General features: G+C 40.1%; 2 pseudogenes across 2 annotated transcripts; one reads left to right on the forward strand and one right to left on the reverse strand.

The window, feature by feature from the left end:
• Positions 1–4394: 4394 nt before the first annotated feature.
• Positions 4395–5709, forward strand: LOC308434877 (ribosomal oxygenase 2-like; annotated as a pseudogene). Its single transcript has one exon. The product of its transcript is annotated as a ribosomal oxygenase 2-like (transcript).
• Positions 5710–13146: 7437 nt separating this feature from the next.
• LOC308429347 (protein FAM161A-like) lies at positions 13147–14601 on the reverse strand (annotated as a pseudogene). Its single transcript has one exon. The product of its transcript is annotated as a protein FAM161A-like (transcript).
• Positions 14602–22336: the final 7735 nt, after the last annotated feature.

Below are 22336 nucleotides of genomic sequence, written 5' to 3' on the forward strand. Positions count from 1 at the left end.
TCAAACTAAATGGAAAGAAACTTGAGGCAATCCCACTAAAATCAGGGACTAGACAAGGATGCCCACTCTTTCCCTACATATTCAGTATACTATTGGAAGTCCTAGGCAGAGCAATTAGACAACAAAAGGAGGTCAAAGGTATACAGATTGGAAATGAAGAAGTCAGAATATCACTATTTGCAGGTGATATGATAGTATACTTAAGTCACCCCAAAAAGTCTACCAGAGAACTAGTACAGGCGATAAACAACACCAGCAAAGTGGCTGGATATAAAATTAACTCCAACAAATCAGTAGTCTTCCTCTTCTCAGAGGATAAACAGGCTGAGAAAGAAATTAGGGAAATGACACCATTTAAAATAGTCACAAATAATATAAAATACCTCTATGTAACCCTAACCAAGCAACTGAAAGATCTGTATGACAAGAATTTTAAGTCTCTATAGAAAGAAATTGAAGAACATCTCAGAAGATGAAAAGATCTCCCATACTCATGAATTGGTAGGATTAATATAGTAAAAATGGCCATCTTATCAAAAGCAATCTACAGATTCAATGCAATCTCATCAAAATTCCAACTCAGTTCTTTATAGAGTTAAAGCAATTTGCAAATTTGTGTGGAATAACAACAAACTCAGGATAATGAAAGCTATTCTTAACAATAAAAGAATTTCCAGGGGAATCACCATCTCTGACCTTAAGCTGTATTATAAAGCAATAGTGATTTAAAAAACTGTATGGTACTGGTACAGAGACAGGAAAGTAGATCAATGGAATACCCAGAAATGAACCCACATGTGGGATCGTGGCGGCGAAGGGATACCCTAATTTTCAGTCGAGAAAAGTTGAAAGCCCGATAAGTGGGCTTGAGGGTGTGCAGAGCCACAGTCCATCTCTGATAATCTCCATTTCTCAAGAGGGATGTATATTAGAGCATAGGCCCCCTCTGTGAGGAAGAGTTCAGTAGTAGCTGAAGGGTCAGAAATATAACAGATTAGGGGTCAGTTTGAGTTATTTTTGTGGGGGTTGTGAAGTCTTTGTTTAATTTCTATGCACATAAAATCATAAGAAATATGGGTCAAATTTTCATTCTATTTGGCAGAGTTCTTAGGTCTTTTGATGAAAGCTTCAGTATACTTTATGTGCTTTTCTTCTTTTTTCACTCCCCATCCCCTTTTCTTTCACAAATACTGCTGACAGTCTTGATTGCTGTAGCTTTGGTTCATGTGATATCACTGTGCTTGCTGTTTCTTTATAATTCTATTGAAAATGCAGTTTTTCCCCATGGCACATACTTTACAACCAGCTTTCATGTCATAAAGTATTTGAGATTTTTTTTTTCAATTCATGTTGCAAATTGTGCATACTCAACATTTTCATCTCTTTTTGAAAATGCAACATTTTAATGGTGTTGTAGTTGTGTAAGACGTTAAAAATGTTATTCTACACAGTCATTTATTTAGTGACCTACAATAAGTGTGTGAAAGAAACTGTTGGAAAGTAATATGTAAAGCAATAGAAAGAGGACATTAGTACAGAGTTTAGTGACAGAGAATACATTCATATGGTCACATAGATGTCATTCCACTAACCATGACTTTAGAAAATAAAAAGGGAAAATAAAACATGGTCCAGAGTTGAACATTAAATCTGATTGTAACATGAGATTGTATATTAGCGTGCAGAATAAACTGCAGTAGCAGTAAGTTAAGGTCTTACACACATAACAACTAACATTAGTTAAAGCCATGTTGTATCGCTGTACTTGATATCTTTCCCCCAGAACTACTGGTTAGGATATGCCTTTAATTCACTGCATTAGGTCTAGAGCTGTTAGCATCAGACCAATCACTTTGAGGGTAGAAACGATGCCAAGATTGCCAAGTTTAGACTGTGATGATGAAGCAGTTCTGTTAAGAACATTCTCCTTTATGTCTAACAAAACCAACATCAAATCCCTCTTCTCTAGAAGATTCTCATGTTAGGAATATTGTTCCAGTTGCACAGGCTTAAATATATACTGCTCTTTATTACTTACTGAAAATGTATTATACATTATACTATGTTTTGCGAATCAAAGACAGCCGTGGTTCTAAATGAGACCCTATTTCAAACAAGGAACACAAATCAAGATTGTATTTGTGACAACCTAGTTGACTCCATTTTTTTCCTTCTTTTTATTAATTAATCATAATGTTAAATTTTGATTCCAAGTGAAAGGCCCACTTCTTTTTCCTCTTATTCATCTCTAATCTTGTGATCTCCAAATCATAAATCATTTCCATTGTTGATGGTATTTTATGCAAACTGGGCAACATTACTATCTGAAAAACATTCCACTTTTGTAAGGGCTGGAATTATCAGACAGGGAAATGATCCAGAATAATATATGAGAATGCACATACAGATTGCCTTTGTCAACCTGGACTAGACTTCAATACCAGGAGAATCATTGCCAGGATATTTAAAACAGAGTACAATTTAGGAAAAGATTTCCAGGCAATAATCAGTACAATACATCTAATTCCAGGTACACGATAAAATTTAAGGTATGTCCCTATAGAAATGCTTTTTTAAAATACATGTGACCATGAGGATGGGTTCTATAGCTAAAAGTCCTAGAATCTAATGTGATCTCTGACAAATAGTATAGAGGTCTGCAGGCTACAAAGTACAGGTGACATGTTTTCTAAGGTAGGTAACAAATCAGGAAGGAAAGAGTTTGAGAAAAATCATTCTGGGGAAACTGGGTGAAGTCTGCCTTTATAGCACATGGTAGCCTCCACATATTGCAAAAAAAAAAAAAAAAAAAAAAAAAGTCACCAGATCAATAACAAAATCCACTTGCAGCCTTTCGGATTGAATGCAGGTGTTTTATCTCCTTTGTGGAAAAGAGGCCCCTTTGTGTTTCGTATTTCTTGTTTTCATAGTGATCTGTGGGTAATTCAGCCTCCTCAAATCCGATTGCTTATTAAAAAGAGAACTCTCCTGCATTGGGAGGACTTAGCCTCAATCAGGAATCAGTTACCTATTTGACTATGCAGTGCAATGTGGTCAGTCCTGGAACCATATGCACACAAGTAATATAAATGCACTCGTAAAATTTTATTCATATATTTGAACACATATTGCACATGTATATAACAAGTTGAAATTAGCTTGGACCTATTTGGGATGGAGAGAGGATAAAAAAAATTGGGAGGTTATTGTAGGACACTTGATTATGGTTCATAGAAAACCTGTAAAGAAAACAAACAAGCTCAGAAGGATAACATATTTGATGGATTCATCCTGAAAAGATGCAGTTTGGATGTGCCTCTCAAAATCAAAGTTTCAATAGATAAGAATGCTAAAGGAAGGAATCTTCAGACTAGAGAGATGGCTCAGTGGTTAGGAGCACCAACTACTCTTCCAGAGATCCTGAGTTCAAATCCCAAGAACCACATGTTGGCTCACAACCATCTGTAATGAGATCTGATGCCCTCTTGTGGTGTGTCTGAAGACAGCTACAGTATACTCATATATAATAAATAAATTTTCAAAAAGAGAAAGGAATCTTCCTGCCAATTTTAAGGCAAAATGCTTGGCAGATGTCTTGTGGTCTTTGGTCTATGACCTGAGCCAATGTGTCCTTGATGCCCATGAACTGTATCATTGTAAAGATAAAATGTTTCTGACCACTACTATTGGCTACCATTTCCTACCACCATAAAGGTATTCTGGTTCAGCCTGTAAAGGCTGTAGGGAAAGATCTAGAGAATACTTTTGTTGCACTTGGACCTTCCAGAGCTCTCTTGGTAAATGCTCACTTCTCTTTCAGTCTCTCGGGTCTCTCGGTCTCTCTCTCTCTCTCTCTCTCTCTCTCTCTCTCTCTCTCTCTCCCTCCCTCCCTCCCTCCCTCCCTCCCTCCCTCCCCCCCTCTCTCTGGAAAAGCTTTATGGATAAATCTCTTAGTAAGAGATTGCAATAGATCCTCATGACTTTGGATTAGCTCAAGAGAAAGGGCGAGATGCTGGGGGAAAGGACACAGGAAAAGAGCCCAGTACAGCTGGCAGTTCAGTTGTAGATCAAGCTTATAAATAGATATTTTATACTTAGTTAAGAAAATAAAGACACCTCACCTGGCTTGCAGGTTTTTTCACCAGTTCCAGCTTTATATTCCAGTACTGGGAATAAATATAATACATTGGAAAAAGTAAATATAGGAATGGATGTAATAATCTATTATTCAAAAGTATAAATATTAAATAAAATAGTAGCTGGAGATATGACTTAGCAGCTATGAGCATTAGATGTTGTTACAGAGAACACAGTTTCTGGCTGTAGCCCTGTCAACTTGCAGGCAGCACGCAACAGGCCGTGCCAGGTTGGAATTTTCTCCCTAATTGTGGACAATGCCGAAAAAACTGAAGCCCATGAGGGACGAGAATGAGGAAGAGCCCGTTCCTTGCAAGCAGGTGAAGGAGGAGTTACCTGACAAGCTTTCTGTATTAAACTTTGACAGCTTCAGTAGTTTCTTTGAAAGTTTAATTTCACCCATCAAAGTAGAGACTTTTTCAAGGAATTCTGGGAACAAAAGCCCTTCTCATTCAGAGGGATGACCCTTCACTGGCCGAGTATTACCAGTCTCTGTTCGGTCTCTCAGATCTGAAGAGTCTCTGCAACCAAGGGCTACACTATGGAAGAGATGTGAATGTCTGCCGGTGCATCCATGGGAAGAAGAAGGTTTTAAATAAGAATGGCAAAGTACAGTTTTTTCAGATGAGAAAAGATTTTGATCAGAAGAGGGCAACAATTCAGTCTCACCAACCACAGAGGTGCAAGGCTGAGCTCTGGAGGATCCAGGAAAAGCTGGGATGTTACTTTGGCTCCTTAGTAGGCTCCAATGTGTGCATGACTACAGCAGGATCTCAGGGCCTTCTTTCGTATTATAACGATGTTGAGGTTTTTATCCTGTAGCTGCAGAGGAAGAAACACTGGCACCTGTATTCCCCAGCTGTGCCCCCAGCACATGAGTACAGTGTGGAGCCCAAAGACCAGATTGGCGCACGGACACATGACTTCCTGCTGAAGCCGGGTGATTTGCTGTACTTCCTCAGAGTGACCATTAGTCAGGCAGAAACTCATTCAGGCCTGGCCCACTTTATTCACCTGACTATTAGCACCTACCAGAACAATTCATGGGGAGATTACCTTTTGGATTTCATTTCGGGTCTTGTATTTGACGTTGCAAAGGAAGATGTGGCATTAAGGACTGGAATACCCAGGCAGATGCTCGTGAATGTGGAAATCCCAGCTGAGGTAACAGGGAAGTTGAGTGGCTTTCTGAGGACTCTTGCAGACCAGCTCCAGGACAGAAAAGAACTGCTGTCATCAGATATGAAGAAGGACTTCATCATGCATAGATTGCCTCCTTTCTCTATGGGAAATGGAACAAAGACGATGGACCCGGTTGAAAAGTTGCCCAGGTTGGACAGCATAGTAAGACTGCAGTTTAAAGACCACATTGTCTTCACAGTAGAGCCAGATCAGAATCTGATGAAGCTCAACAAAAGATGGTTTACATCTAATCATTCTCTGAAGAATGTGAGACAGACTCACATGATGGGAAAAGAGGTGGAAACAGAGATTTATGGACTTCGCTTTTCATTTTCATATGTGGGTGCTCTGAAGCAAATCTGGTTCGATTCACCAAAGAATTTGGTATGATCTTTAAACTTATATTAAGTTACACATGATTATATTTTCTTAAGAAAAACTCTGACTCAAGAGTCTTCTTAAGTATACAGATGTCCTCTTCTATTTTGTTTGTATTTGCAAACTCATGGAAAAAGTCTTATTAATTTCAGTGATAATGTAAACTGTTTAGATTTTTCAATTCTCTTTAATTTCATGAAATAACTCAGGTGTAAAACGTTATGGCTATGCATTAGTACCATCTCTGTTGCTGGTGTTAAAATATTTATGATGACTTTTAAAAGTGTTTAACTTGGCTTATAGTTTCAGAGGGATGTGGGATTATTCTGACTGTCACGGCAACAAGTGTCAGATGTGGGAGTGATAAAAGGGAACTCAGATCTGACATCCTCAACCTGCAGTATTAAAGAGAATGTGGGAACTACAGATGGTGTGAGGAGTTAAACTCTCCAGTCCACACGCAGTGACACAATTCCTCCATCAGTGCAACATTTCCTAACCTTCCCAAGTGATATCACCAACTGATAAGGATTGATATCTTTACTTCAAGCACACATGCTTGTCCTGTGTTGCATGAACCAATTCGTGATGAAAAACAAAACAAACAAAACTCTGTGGATAAGTCTTTAGATGCCTAAACAAACGAGTCACAGCAATGGATGCTTATAAAAGAAGAACATTCATGAGGAAAATTTTATTTGTTCATCAACTTCTCTTAATTTTTATTTTGAGATCTCAATGTGTTTCTCTGAGAGGATGTGCATGCTGAGTTCAAAGAAGATTAAACCACTGGATCTTCTTTTAGCAGGAATTGTCAGAAGTTGTCAAGAACCTGAATTTGATCTGGAAATGAACTTTACTGCTTGGCCATGTCTCTAGAACTGGGAATATTTTCTTTTTATATCAACTTAATGTCAGTAAATAGGATAAAACTTATAAAAGAGAAAAATTCTACCCACGTGTTTTATATCATCTTCATAATAACTTTGAAGGAAGTAAATGATTTACCATGTTCATTCAAGTATTTTTGGAGAGACCTCCAGTTGTGGTTCTTGATTATACTTTGAAGCATTTTTAGTAGATATTAACATTGTTCTGTGTGTGACAACTCCATTCACAGAAAATTGTCAGCTATTCTTGTATTCCTTCTGTGGCCCCTGTTCATCTTGTAATATGCTTCCACCTGGTAATAGGTACTTTTCTGCTGCAATGACATGGTGACAATGGACAAAGGTCCTGGTTCCAAAATGCCTTGTTGCTACCTGTCTCTGTGAGGGACCTGCTGCCCCTTCTGGCTTCAGCGTATACTGTGCAAAAACACATGCGGCCAAAACACATGCAGCCAAAAAACATGAACCAAATGGATTCAACAGAACATGTCACTCGCAGACAAAACCTTCTCAGCACCTCATGGGACCTTCTCCAAAACTGATCATATAACCAGACACAAAACAAGCCTCAACAGATAAAAGAAGTTAGATCACCAGACTAAGGCTAGACTTCAACAGTAATAGAAACAACAGAAAGAACACATAATCATGGAAAAGAAATAATTCTCTACTCAATAATAACTTGGTCAGGGAAGAAAGAAATTAACAAAAACATGTGAACATACCCAAAGGGAGTACATGGTTAGAAATAGTCAAACTCAGGGCTGATCGAAACCACTTAGAAATAGAAAACAATACAAAGAATCAAAACACAAAGAGCTTATTCTTCGAGATAATGAACAATATAGGCAAACAAGAGAAACATGGTGTACTGGCTGGTTTTGTGTCAACTTGACACAAGGGGAAGTTATTACAGAGAAAGGAACATCAGTTGGGGAAATGCCTCCATGAGATCCAGCTGTAAGGCATTTTCTCAACAAGTGATCAAACAGAAAGGGCCCAGCCCATTGTGGGTGGTGCCATCCCTGGGCTAGTAGACATGGGTTCTATAAGAAATCAGGCTGAGAAAGCCAGGGGAAACAAACCAGTAACATTGCTCCATGACCTCTGCATCAGCTTCTGTTTCCTGATCTGCTTGAGTTCCAGACCTGACTTCTTTTGGTGATGAGCAACGATTTGGAAGTGTAAACTGAATAAACCCTTTCTTCCTCAACTTGCTTTTTGGTCATGATATTTTTGCAGGAAAAGAAATCTTGACTAAGACACATGGCAACAGAAACTGAGAATTTAGAAAATTATCAGATCTCAATACAATTGCCTATATGTGACAAAATAGGAAAATCTGGACAAAATAGATGGTTTTCTAGACAGATACAGCAAACCAAAGTTAAATCAATAGTAAGTAAGCTATCAAAACACACTCATAATGCCTAAGAAAAAAGAAGCAGTAATTAAAAATGTGCCAGCCAAAAATAGTATTGGGTTAGATGGTTTTAGTGCAGAATTCTGCCAGAATTTCAAAGAAGAGCTAATACCAGTACTCCTCAAAGTATTCCACAAAATATAAACAGAAGCAACACTACCTACTACGTTCTCTGAGGCCTCATTACCATGATACCTAAAGCACACAAAGACTGAATAAACAAAAAGAAGACCAATTTCATTTAGGAAAATTGACACAAAATACTTAATAAAATTCTTGCAAACTCCATCCAATAGCACATCAAAAACATGATTCACCATGATGAAGTATGCTTTGGCTCAGGGATGCAGGGATGGTTCAATATGTTTAAATCCATCAGCCTAACCCAATACATAAACAATCTCAAAGGAAAAAAGCACATATTCATTCATCTAGCTCATTAGATGCCAAAAAAGCCTTCAACAAATTCTAAATTCCCCTTATGTTAAATGTCTTGGAGAGAACAGGAATTCAAGGCATACACCTAAACATAACAAAAGCAATAGACAGCAAATTAATAGCCAACATTAATTTAAGGGCGTGGAGAGCATTTTTGGCACCTTTGATCAGTTGGTGGCAGAGTAATATTAATTTTTCAGGACACCTTGAAGCTGATCGTAAGCAGGAAACTGGCTTGTGTGCTGTGCCCTGTTAGGGCTAGTATTAAGCACATTGGCATCTGTAGCTCTAGGCAGAGCCCCTGGGATAAGGCTATAAGTAGGTACGTCTGCATCTGAAGTTCAGGGAAAGTCTCTCAAGAATGTGGCATAAGGAAGTACAACCACATCCGAAGTTTGGGGCAGGGCTTTAAAAAATGTGGCATAGAGAAGTACAGTTGTATTTGAAGCTCCAGGCAGAATCCTTAGGAATGCAGCTCCGGGCAGGGCAGATTTCAGGATGTAGGCACAGCAGTATCCATTTTTGTCTCTGACCTTTTTACTTGACCTTCTGTAAGATGTTTACAGGATCTTTGGTTGTTATCTCACTTGATCCCAGTCTCAGAACAGACGTTACCATTTTGCATGTAATTAAAATGATTTAAAAAGAGGAAGGATTAAACCAAGCTTTGCTTCGGCTAAGAGGTTTAGGCCTCAAGTCAGGCCAAAGTCATGCTGCAGCTTTAACTAACTAGTCTTTCTTCTTTCAATCCTCGCTCTGGCCTGGGGGGACTACTGTTGTTTACCCAAGCTGATTTCGGACAGAGGGAAACTTGAAGCAAAAATCAGCAACAAGACAAGGTTGACTGCATTCATGTTTTTTAAAAAAAATATTTATTTATTTTATGTAGACACACCAGAAGAGGGCATCAGATCACATTGTAGATGGCTGTGAGCCACCATGTGGTTGCTGGGAATTGAACTAAAGACCTCTAGAAGAGCAGTTGGTGCACTTAACTGCTGAGCCATCTCTCCAGCCCCAACCACACTCATCTATTCAAGGTAGTACTTGAAATTCTAGCTAGAGCAATAAGACAATAAAAGGAGGCCAAGTGAATACAAATTGGAAAGGAAAAAAAAATCAAGGTATCTCTATTTGTGTACGATAGGATAGTGTTCATGAACAACTCCAAAATTCTACTACAGAACTTTAACAGTTGATAAACAACTTCAACAAAGTGGTTGAATACAAAGTTAACTCAAAGAAATCAGTAGCCCTCCTTTATACATATGATAAACAGGCTTAGTTATAAAAATGGAAACAACACCCTTACCAATAGCCCTACATAATATAAGATTCCTGGTGTAACTTTAACTCCCAAGTGCAAGATCAGTATGACAAGCCCTTCAAGTCTCTGAAGAAAGAAATTGAAGAACTCAGAAGATGGAAATATCTCCCATGCTCATAGATTGGTAGGATTAATGTAGTGAAAATGGCCATCTTACCAAAAGCAATTTACAGATTCAATAAGATTCCCATCAAAATCCTAACACTATTTTCTGTAGATACTGGAAGAACAATTCTCCACTTTATATGGAAAAAAAAAAAAAAAAAAAAAAACCAACCAGGATTGCCAAAAGTAGAACAATAAAGTAACCTCTAGATGAAACACTTTCCTTTACCTCAAGTTGTACTACCAAGCAATAGTGATAAAAGCCTGCATATATGTAGAGACAGGCATGTTGATCGATATAATAAAAGCAAAGACCTACAAATAAATATAGACATATTTGGATACTTAATTTTAGACAAGCCAGAACATTCTTCAGCAAATAATGATGTTCTAACTGGCAGTCCACATGTAGAAGAATTCTACTTGTTCCATATTTGTCACCCTGCATGAAGCTCAAGTCCAACTGGATCAAGGACTTCAACATAAAACCTGATACACTGAATCTAATATGAGAGAAAGTGGGGAATAGCCTTGAAAAATTGGAACAAAAGAAAAATTCCTAAACAGAACACCAGTGATTCAGGCTCTAGGATCAACAACTGATAAGTGGGACCTCTTGAAACTGAAAATCTTCTGTAAGGCAAAGGATAAAGTCAACAAGACAAAATGGCAGCTATCTTAGTCAGGGTTTCTATTCCTGCACAAAACATCATGACCAAGATACAAGTTGGGGAGGAAAAGATTTATTCAGCTTACATTTACACATTGCTGTTCATCTTCAAAGGAAGTCAGGACTGGAACTCAAGCAGGTCAGGAAGCAGGAGCTGATGCAGAGGCCATGGAGGGATGTTACTTATTGCCTTGCTTCCCCTGCCTTGCTCAGCCTGCTTTCTTACAGAATCCAAGACCACCAGCCCAGGAATGACATCATCCACAATGGGCTGGGCCCTCCCCCATCACTATTTGAGAAAATGCCTTACATCTGGATCTCATGGAGGCCTTTTATCAGCTGAAGCTCTTTTCTCAGTGATAGTTCCAGCTTTTGTCAAGTTGACACACAAAACACTTCCTTGCTTTTTAAAAAATAAATAATTTTCTTATTTATTCACTTTCATTCCTGCTCACTGTCCTCCTCCCAGTCACCCCTTCCCATAATCCCTTCCTCATTTCCCACCCTCCTTCTCTGAGCTGGTGGGGGCCTCCATGTGTATCCCCCCTACACTGGCACTTCAAGACCATGGGAGGCTAGCCACTTTCTTTCACACTGAGGTCAGACAGGGCATCCCACTTGGAGGCAACAGCTTTTGGATTAGCCCCCACTCTATTTATTCAGGTTCCACATGAAGACCAAACTGCACATCTGTTACATACTTGCTTGGATGTCTAGGTCCAGCTCTTGTATGTGTTTTGGTTGATGGTTCATTTTCTGAGAGGCCCAAAGTTCCAGGTTAGTTGATTCTGTTGGACATCCTGTTTCTTAGGTGGCTGCATTCTTGCCTCCTGTTTTTCTATAAGTGTTCTCAAGCTCCATCCACTGTTTGGCTGTGGGTGTAAGCCTCTTTCAGAAGCGGTTGGTGGGTGGAGTGTTTCAGAGGACAGCCATGCTAGGCTCCTTCTGCAAGCTTAACAGAACATCATTAATAGGGACCGGTGACTGAAGATATGATGGGTCTCAAGTTGGGCTGTTTTATTTTTTGGTGATCCTCTCAGTTTCTGCTCCATCTTCAATCCATTAATTTCTTTAGACAGGATAAATGTTAGGTGGAAAGTTTATTAGGTGGGTTGCTTTCTTTATCTCTTCATTTTGGTTCCAGGCTCCATAACCCCAAATTATGAGTCACAGCAAGGACACCCCCCATTGATTCATGGGTGCCTCCCGTATCTCAGGTCTCTCTCTCTTCCTAGAGAGGCCCCCTACATACCCCTAGTTGGTTGCAAATTTCCATTCCTTCTCTAGGTCATCTGGCCATATCCTCTAGCCCTCCTCATACCTGACCCTGAACTGCTCCCTCCAAGTCTCTCTCTATTTCCTCTCTCCCACCCTTATTTTCCTAGTGATCTATAGGTGATTCATGCTCCCAATATCCTATTGTTTATCAAAGAGTGGTTTTCTCCAGCAAATGATAGAAGGAACCGCAGGCAAGGATGATTTACTTATTTGGCCATCCAATGCCACAGGATCAGTCCTGGTACCATATATATACAACCAATATAAATGCACTCAACAAGTTTTATTAATATATTTGGGAAGTCATACTTCCAAACATAATAAGGAAATTAGTGGGAAAATAGTGGGATGAAGAAGTGACAAGGAAGCGGGTAAATTGTTACAGGATATTATTATGGTTTATAGAAAACCTAATTCGTAACAAAATATATAAGCTTACAAAGATGTTGCCTTTGCCTAATGAAGTTACAGGTATCCTTTTAAAAAGATGTAGTTTGGGAGTGACTCTGAAAGCCAGAGTCTCAATAGAGAAGGATGATAAAGAATGGGAAGTTTCTGATTATTTTAGTCAAATTTCTTGGGAGAGGCCTTGGGCTATTTGTTCTATACCCAGCGGCAAAGTCAACAGGATGGCTTTGACACGCCCCACTGCAAAAATAGTTCTCCACCACTACCGGTTTAGCCTACTGTAACCACCCCCCATTCCAATGACTTAGTTCAGCCTGCCAAAGGTGTAATGGGGGAGATGTAGTCTTCTTTCATTGCAATTGGACCTTTGAGAGCTCTCTTGGTGAACTTTCTCTTTGCACTCTATCTATACTTGTGGCTTAGAAGGGCATCATAGAGAAAGAGGGGTAAGAAATAGTAGAACACAGAAGAAACAGGTTTTGAAGAAGGAGAACAAAGGAGCCCACATGGGTTTCAATGAGCTCAAGAGAAAGGTTAGACTAGGTAGGTAAAAGCACATAGATGGGAGATTTCTGAGCACCTAGCAGTTTTTTCAATTATTTTATGTTTGTAAAATGTCAGTTATTGGTTCCCTTTTTTTTTCCATTTGATTTTCCTTAAATGCGCACTGCTCTGATTTCATGTTTCCATTCTCCAGTGTTGCACAGTCATTAAGAATTTCTTTTCATTTTTCACAAGTGCTGCTGATTGTGTATATATATATATATATATTTGTTTTTTAGAAGAACGTTCTTAGCAAACAATTCTCTACCATGTCATACAATACCTTCCACATAATTAAGTAAATTCAGATTTACCAAGCTAAAACCCACAGGGCTTCCTATGCCAGTTCAGCAACCATCCCGGTGCCTTACCTAATGGCTTGCTCCCAACCTCGGGAAGACGTGGCGGGCATCGGAGGGCTGCATTCCTGAGGCCTGGGCTTTGTGTGCGCGCTTCTTCTGGGTGATTTACGCCTAGGAGACAGATTAGGCCCGCATGTTTCTCTTAGATTTTCTTCATCTGCTCTGATGTCTGCCAAGACTTTCTGTCTTTTGTCAGAGTCACACAGGGCCTCGTAATAACAGCACTGTTCACAAAGCACTGGGCATTTCAGAAAGCTGGGTTCAGAGAAGGGTTCCTTCCATTTCTCCAAGTCTCCATCACCGGGGCTCAGGCACCTCCGCCTGTGTTTGCCCCTTGGCTTTGCAGGACTTCTGGGGTCCCTGAAATGTCTGCAGGATGACCGACTGGGCCGAGGCGAAGTTCGGAGCAGATCTCTGGCCTTTGGCTGCATCCTGCTGTCCCCAGAGAGCTCTTCTTCCTTTGACTTGTCATTCGCAGCTTGCCTGTAAATAAAACGAGGCACGGGTTTGGCTTTAAACGGCTTCGTTGTTCTTTTTAGCCCTAAACAGGTCTCTCAGCTTCTTCTCACAGACTGCTTTCTTCTGCTCCTTCCTCGCAACGAACTTAAAGGGCTTCTGGGAGGCCAGGAGCTCGGCTTTGCTCCTCTCCCGAGCCTTCTTCCGACGCTCCTTATTCTGCTTGACTAGATCCTCATACAGGGGAAGCAGCGCGCAGGAAGGAGCAGGATTGGCCCGGAATTTCTTCTTACACTCCGCATCGTCCCCGTCCCTCTTCAGCAGCTTCTGCCTCATTTCCAGATCTGACCGAGCACTCGACGCCTTCTCTCTCCGATCCTGGGCGTCCAGGATTTAGGTTTCTTCCTTTTATTCTTGGCTGTTTGGAGGTCAGAGTCATACTGAGTATAATCTTCAACAGAAAAGTCGTCCCACATGTTGTTTATGAGCTCCTTGGCATAGGTCGCTCTGATTTCCATGGGAATCTTTGTCTCTAGGTTGGGCAACTCCTCATCAGTAGTTGTGGACAAGGAGGGCGACTCGTCTAGGTGAGACTCTGAAAGTGAGGTCACTGAGAAGGCATGATGTGAGCAGCTCTTTTCTGATGCAGATCTAGAAGAATCGTCCCCTGCGTCCCCCGCGAGCGCTGCCTGAATGTGTTTTATATTTAGCTTGTCCTAATACATTTTCTCTAATTTTGCCATGGTTTCTACATGGGCAGCCTTCAGGTCTTTGAGTTTCCTGAAATACTCTTCATCAGAATGGTAAATATCAGAGCAGTTCATAGTGTCCTCAGATGTCACCTCTTCGTCCTTTTCAGGACAGCTGTGATAACCTGCCGATGCCCGCATCTGCCACATCCCTTTCTTCTGTTCTTCCTCCATTGCTGACGCCAACACCGCTGCTACCAAGGACTCTAAGGGGTCTTCGAGTTCGTACTGGCCGACCCTTGCTCCGGTGATGGGATTTGCCTGATTGTATATTTCTGTTTAGAACAATGTGTCCCATAGCACAGGCTGGCTCATCCCATCTAATTGAGAACTAACTTTGAACATCCAATCCTGCCGCTACTGTGATTTCCTGGGAAGGCAGTTCTGCAACTTGTCCAGGATGGGCTTTGGGTGTCAGGGAGAAGGAAAATGAGACCAGCGAATGAGTGTCCTCCAAACTCTCTGGCTTTTCCTGGGGACTTGCAAATGAAGAGGGACCTGTGTCAGAGTTAAGGTCACTTCCTAATATTAAGGCAGGTGTGGTCCCAGTTCAGAAAAAAAAGGGGTAAGCAGGGGGGGTGCAAGCTTTTGAGCCTTGGCAGAACCTGACAGTAACAATGAGTAGTGGGATTATCAATTTTCCATGATTGATCGATCATTGTCTAGACTGACCATTTCTCAGGTCCACAGACCAGACAATCAAGAATCTGGATAAAGAACTGAACTTATTGTAAACTGTAGTTTACATTAGTTTGAACACTTTATTTTACTGTAGTTACACTAGTTCAATTAAATAAAGCCAAATGGATGGGTATTGTAAAGGATTATTTCATAATTTCAGTTTTAGAAATGGGAAAGCCTTTCTTTAGTTCCGATCTTTTGAGTTGATAAGATCCAACTTGAGTTTAGCCTACATATTTAAAGGACATTGAACATGGCAGGTTTTCTCTCTCTCTTTTTTTTTTTCCTGCATGTTCTACTTTGGCTGGCAATATCATTTTATTTTTCTGGCATAAGAGGCTTCTTCTTTGGAATTCTGATATATACTGAAGACCAGCTGAGACATCCCAGGCACAAGGCCTGAACCAGTACTGGATTCTTCAAGTTCATATTGGTAGATAGCCATTGTTTGACCAATTGGACCACATCTTATGAGCCATTTTTATATATCTGTTTTCTGCATCCACAGAGAGACCCGTGCTATTAGTTCTGTTGATAGAATTTTAACTAGTACAGCTGAGTTTCTTCCCATTGACCAAGATGTGCTGGTTCGAAATACTGCTCCACAGTAATTTCCATCTGCTTCCTGCTTTTCTCCCAGTGTTATCTGGAGCCCCTAGGTGGCAGGTGTATACTTGCTGCGGTTTTCCTGATACCAGTGTGAAGCCACAGAAACAAATATATTTTGTGTCCTAAAATCTCCCTTTAATTGTTAGAAGAGTCTGCCTGTGGATTTGATAGTTCACTCAGCTGCAAGCTGAATAATGGGCTGAACAAGCTATCCGCCTTGATTCCAGGAGGAGGAAGAGGAAATGCCTGCTGAGTGCTAGAAGACAGAAAGGCTATGGAAAGGCAGGCACAGGTGCTACTGGAAGGGTCAGCTCTTTGTAGAACCCAGGGCACTGAAACTCTATAGTGTGTGCCTGCAGCACTCTAACCCTAAGGACGGTGCTCATGTCACTCAAGAGTCACTGGCCAATCAGGACCTTTAGGCAGGTCCTTCGATCAGCAGAAGAGGAATGTTCTTCCGGCTGCTCTCTGCCATGCTCCTGCAGGTTCAGCTCCATTGCTGAGCAGGCTGCTGTTGTTGACGTGATGTGCTCTGTTCTCTGTTGCAGCGCAAGTTCCCGAGTCACAGCATGGTGAGCGTATGGCGGCTGTTTCTAACTAGGTGGACGAGAGGGGTTCGCAGCGGGAGCTGGGGTGGTGGAACCTACCCTGTGCTGGGTGGGAACCAGTGGCCAGATGCAGCCACTTGTGGGTCCCAGGCACTCGATGAACTTGGCGGTAGCATCTGAATAACTTCATGATGGGAGCTGCATCTGCACAAAGCATTTGGAGCAAGGGCTTGTGTGTAGAAACATCCTTGCCAGGATGCCGAATTAGAAGGCTAGATTCTCTGGTATGTTCTACAAGTTGTGCCCTTGACTTTTAACTTTAAATGGAAGATCCATTTGAAGTTAATTTTGTGGTGGATATAAACCCCATGTCCTGGGCTGGGTAGCGCTCTGATTTTGAGCTGTGCTGAGAAGAGCAGAATCGGTGATATAAGGGATTTTTCAATGCTTAGGAAATAGAAAGTCACACCACAAGGAATTTGCCCGAGGGAGGATTGTCTCTAAAACAGGTTACAGGTTAGTAATATGGTAACGAGGCCCCTTAGAGAGTGGGATGCTAGGATACACATGATTCTTCACCAGGATTGTACAGAAACGTGGCTCCAGATCAGACCAAAGGAGACAACTCCGATTAACCACCAGCCACTAGGCCCTTCCCTAGATCAAAGACCAGGTCGCCAAGAAGCTATCAACCTTGTAGGGTTTTCCTAACACCATGAGGTATTGGTAAAATCCCAGAGCTCCTTTTCTAAAACCAGGCATATGATTGGGAACGCTGGTAATGATCTGGGGCCATGCTCTTTGGAAACCAGCACTTCCTACCACATGGTGTTTATTTTCAGTACCCAGACCACTGTAGGCATGACCAGCCATGTTGGTGAGATATCCTGTGTTTCCCTTCTCAGCACTATTTGATTAGATTCCTCCTTAGTTTGTCCCATTGTGTGGTTGTTTCTTAATGGAAGTCTCCTGTTTCTACCCCTCCCCCTCCCCTGAAGGTAATATAGATGCTGCTATTCTTTGGAAGCTTACTTAGCACAAAGCCTTAGCTCCTGGCCACCCCACCCCAGCTTTTTATACTTTCTATCTTCTACTTTTCCTGTCTTTGCCTCCTCTGAGACCTTCCACTTAGGATTCTTTTATTGCTGAAGGGCCTGCTATTTCCAGGCACTTGTGTACTTAAGAGAGAATTCCTGGAAATATATTTGCTGTGTAAAACTCCCATCTGCATAAGGGGCTAGACCTGGAGTTGTCTCCGCTCCATCCTTAAATGGTTGAGGATATAACCTTAGGTGAGAACCTAAAATTGATGAAAAGATGACAGCATATGTGTAATGCAAAAAAATCTCTTCTGACCTGGCTTGTCTTTCAAACTTAACCAGAACCAGATGAGTACTATTGTTAATTAATTAATTTTTTCTTAATTAATATTTTAATTGTGTGTTGAGCAATTTCTTGCCTGGGAAAGTATACTAATTCTAGAACGGTAGAATTTTCAGCTCACAACAGAGTTGTAAAATTACCCATTTGAGTCATGGTATGAACTGTGCACTGCAGTAACAGGGGAAGGATTTGCACGTGGAGCATGGCTTCTGCCCTCAGACCACAACAGGAGGAGCAGTGTCCTCTCTGAACACTGCCCTGTGCATAGAGCAGAGGGAACCAGGGTAGGCAGTAGCGAGATCACAGACTAACTCAAGTTTAAGGCACTTTGCTGCAGGGCTCCCCATTATGAAGAAGGAGCTGATTCGCTCAGGGCAGGTGATTTTGTAATTTCCTAGCATGTGTTAATTCATATATTTTTCTGTAAACACACAATATGGGGAGATTGGGTTGATCCAGTGAGTACTGAGTTTCCAGTCAGAGCACAGTCCTATGTTGGTATGTGCAGTGAGACACAAGCCATTGGATGCAGCTGTGTGTGTCAGGTTACAGAACTCAACAGCTAATGGTCCACAAAGGCAAAAGGTCAAAGAGTATCTCATTACTGCTATTTCCTCTGCCAGGGAATGGCCTGCTCTTCTAAGTCAATATGCCTATGCATTTTTGCAATTACATTTATCTCCCCCAGATACCAGTTGTTGGCATTACATTTTAAATTTCAATTTTTAAAATGCATTACTGGTTAATCTCTTATTTGTTTCAATTCTCCAACATTTACTGATCATTAAGAATCTCATTTCTTTTTCCCAAGTGCTTTGATTATTTGTCTGTGTACATAGCAATATCTTCTCTAACTCATAATTGAGAATTACCTTGAACACCCAGTCTTGCCTCTGCCACCCAGTTCCTGGAAGGTAGTCCTGTAACACCTCCTGTGCCATGCCCTAACTAGTCAGTGGGAAGGACAAAAGACCAGTGCATGAGTGTGTTCTGTGGTCTCTGCCCTTTTGGGAGTAAATACAGATAAAGAAGAACCTGTTTAAGACTTGACTTCACTGACAACCAACCCTTGAAGCTGACATTGTCACAACACAAGGGAGGAGGAGGAAGGAAGGTGAGGCCTTTCCTGTGTGACAGTAGTTGACATTGGCAATGAGTAGCCAGGTAATCATTTTAGATGATCACTAAAAGTTCACACTGGCCATTTATGGGAGATTCACCCACCAGGGCAATTTAGAATTTGAGTAAAGAATGGAACTTATTTCAAGAATATGATTTTAGCTATTAGCTTATTTGAGGTATCTTGGTTTTATATGAAGCTGGGAATTGTCCATTCAAGGTCTGTAAACTATTTTCTTTTTGAAATTTTAATGGAGATTGTGTTGAATCTATAGATTGCTTTTTTACTTGCTTTCTTTTGAGTTATTCCAACATATTTTATATTACTTGAGGCTACTGTGAAGGGTGTTGTTTTCATGATTTCTTTCTCAATCTGTCATTTTTCATAGGAGGGATATAGGTGGGTTACTGATATTATTTGAATTAGTCTTGTATCCAGCCACTTTATTGAAACTGTAGAGGATTGGTAGAATTTTTTGGTCATTTATATATAATATCTCACCTGCCAATTAGGAAACTTTGACTTCTTCTTTTCCGAATTATATCCTCTTGATTACTTTCAGTTGTCCTATTGCTCTGGCTGGAGCTTAAAGTACTATATTGAATAGATATGGAGAGAGTAGACACTTTTTTGTCTTGTTTATGATTCTAGTGAAACTTCTGTGTTTTCTCTGCATTTAATTTGATGTTGGCTATAGAACTGCTGTCATTGGTTTTTTTTTTTTTTTTTTTTTTTTTTGTATTATATTTAGATTGGTCCCTTGTATCCCTACTCTCTCTAAGACTTTCATCATGAAGCAGCGTTGGAATTTGATGTAGGTTTATTTGGTGTCTAGTGAGATAGTTCTGTGGCTTATTTTTGTCAGGTTATTTATATGGTAATGCATCCATGTTTTTGAAGGAAATTGGCCTTTTTTGTCAAGTCTTCATATGCTTTGGGTATAATGGTTAATTTTGGATTCATAAACAAATTGTGTAAGATTTCTTTTGCTCCTATTTTGTAGAATACTTTGAGCAGTAGTGACATTAAGTCTTTCTTGAAAATCTGATTGAATTCTGCACAAAAATCATCCTTCACTGGGCTTTTTTGGTTCTGGGTCTTGTTATGAGTTCTTCCATTTACTAGGTGTATGTCTGTTTAAGTTGGCTATGTTATGCTGATTTATCATTCAGAAGTTCTACCCATTGAGACAATAATGTGTATATGAATATATAGTATACTTCCTCATCTCTCTTTTTTTGTAAGATTTATTTGTGTGAGTACACTGTAGCTGTCTTCAGACACACCAGAAGAGGGTATCTCATTACAGATGGTTGTAAGCCACCATGTGGTTGCTGGGATTTGAACTCAGGACATCTGGAAGAGCAGTCAGTGCTCTTAACCACTGAGCCATCTCTCCAGCCCCCCTTCCTCATCTCTTTTGATTCAAATTTTGTTGATGTCTATTTTGGTAGATATTCAACTTCTATATCCCCTATTTCCTTAGGTCAATTTGCATCAAATATATTGTTCCAGCCTTTTATTTTAAGGTAATGTCTATTCTTGACATTGAACTATATTTTTGTATGTGGTAGAAGAATGGACCCTGTTGTTACTTCCATTCTGTTAATCTGTTTCTTTTTACTGGGGCACTGTAGCCTTTGATACTGGGAGATAGAAATGGGCAATGGTTGCTAATTTCTATGATTTTTTATTTGTGGTGGTGTAAGCAGTGAACTCTTTGTGTGTGTGTGTGTGTGTGTGTGTGTGTGTGTGTTTGAGTGTTTGTATTTCCCTTTTGTATTTTTCTGGTAAGGTGAGATTATTTATTTACTATGTTCCTTTTAGTAGCTCTTGTATGGTTGTATTTGTAGATAGATATGATTAAATTTGACTTTATCATGGAGTGTCTCATTTTCTTTATTCATGATTTTTGAAAGCTTTCTGGGTCTAGTGATCTGTAATCTGGATTCTTAGAGTATGCAGTACATTGTCCAAGCCCCAGTGACTTCTAAAGTCTCCATTAAAAACAAAACAAAACAAAAAAACAGGCCTAATTCTAATAGGTCTGTTTTTATCTTTCTTGATCTTTTTTCTTCGAAACTTTTAATACTCTTTTTTTGTTTTGTATTTTTACTGTTTTGATTATAATGTGGTGAGGGGGACTTTCTTTTCTGGTCCAATCTATTTGATCTATTTGGTATTTTGTGTGCTTCTTATACCTTGATATTCATATTTTTCTTTAGGTTAGGAAATTTATCTTCCTGTGATTTTGCTGAAAATATTTTCTAAGCTTTTGAGCTGGTGTTCTTTTTTTAATCTATTCATATCATATGTAGTTTTGGTCTTCTTATAATGTTCCAGATTTTTTGGATAATTTGTGCCAAGAAATGTTTAGATTTACCATTTTCCTTGATTAATGTATCAATTCCTTCTATGGAATCTTCAATGCCTGAGAGTCTCTTCTATCTAGATTCCTTGGGTGAACTGTGCCTCTGTAGCTGATCTTTGCAGTCCTAAATTTTCAGTTGCAAGATTCTTTCAGTCAGTGTGTGATTTTTCTTTGATATTTTGTTTATTTATTTTTAATTGCTTTTATTTCTATTTTCCAGTCTTGAACAGTTCTGTTTGTTTGCTTCAACTATTTGTTTTTACAGCTTTATTTAGAATTTCAGCTTTACTTAAAATATTTGTTGGTCTCCTGTTTGTTTGTGCTTACTTGAATTTCTTGGAGATTAGTATTCTCCAATTGTTTGTGTTTTCATGTGTTTAAGTTATTTGTTTATTTTCTCTTTAAGGACCTCTATCATCTTTATGTACTTGGTTTTACAGATTTTTTTTTTCTTGTTCTTCAGCTAGGTTGGTATATTCAGGACCTGCTGTGGTAGGATGCCATGGCTCTGTTGGTGACATATTTCTTGGCTGTTACTGTCCCTAGCTGACCTTTATGCATCTGTGTTCAGTGTTTGGGGTGATTATAGATCTAGGTGCTGATTTCTGGTTTTGACATGTTTGGATAACAGTTTTACCCTGGATTTCTATTTATTGTCTGCATTTTTCAGAGAGTGTGTTGGGTGAGGGTGGCCTTTTTTACTATCCTGATGGGCTGTTGTGTCCATAAGGTAATGCTTGCTGGGTTTGGAGGCTTGGGGAAGGGGACACCAGGAAGAGATAACCTTAGGGATCCTCAGGTGGAGATGGGAAATTTCCTCTGCTGTTGTATTCCAGTACTAGAGGAGCAAATATGAAGAATGTGTCCAGGGTAACAAATAATGTGGTGGTTTGGTGGATACCTGTCTGTCAGCTGGCATGGCATGGGGTTGGTTGAGCAGAACGTATCTGCCCAGAGTTGGGGGTTTGGACACAGAAAAGGGGCAGAAAGAGAAGAGCACATGGGGCACAGGTTGGTGATTTCTATAGGGCTTGTAGACAAGAGAAGAGGAAGATGCAGCACTAGGGTCTCAGTTAACAGAGAGTGGGGATGGTCCACAGGCCTCCAGCCTTGTTCCATACCCAACATCTAAATACTAAAGCTTCAGTTTCCCAGGGACAGTTTCTTCATTTAGATTTTTTTTTTTTTTTTGTAGTTGTTAATATGTGAAAGGCCTTTTCTTTGTTGGGGAAAAAGGACTAAATGGGGGCTGGAGAGATGGCTCATCCTTTAAGAGCA

The sequence above is a fragment of the Micromys minutus genome (assembly GCF_963924665.1).
Source record: "Micromys minutus genome assembly, chromosome: 1".
Lineage (NCBI taxonomy): Eukaryota > Metazoa > Chordata > Mammalia > Rodentia > Muridae > Micromys > Micromys minutus.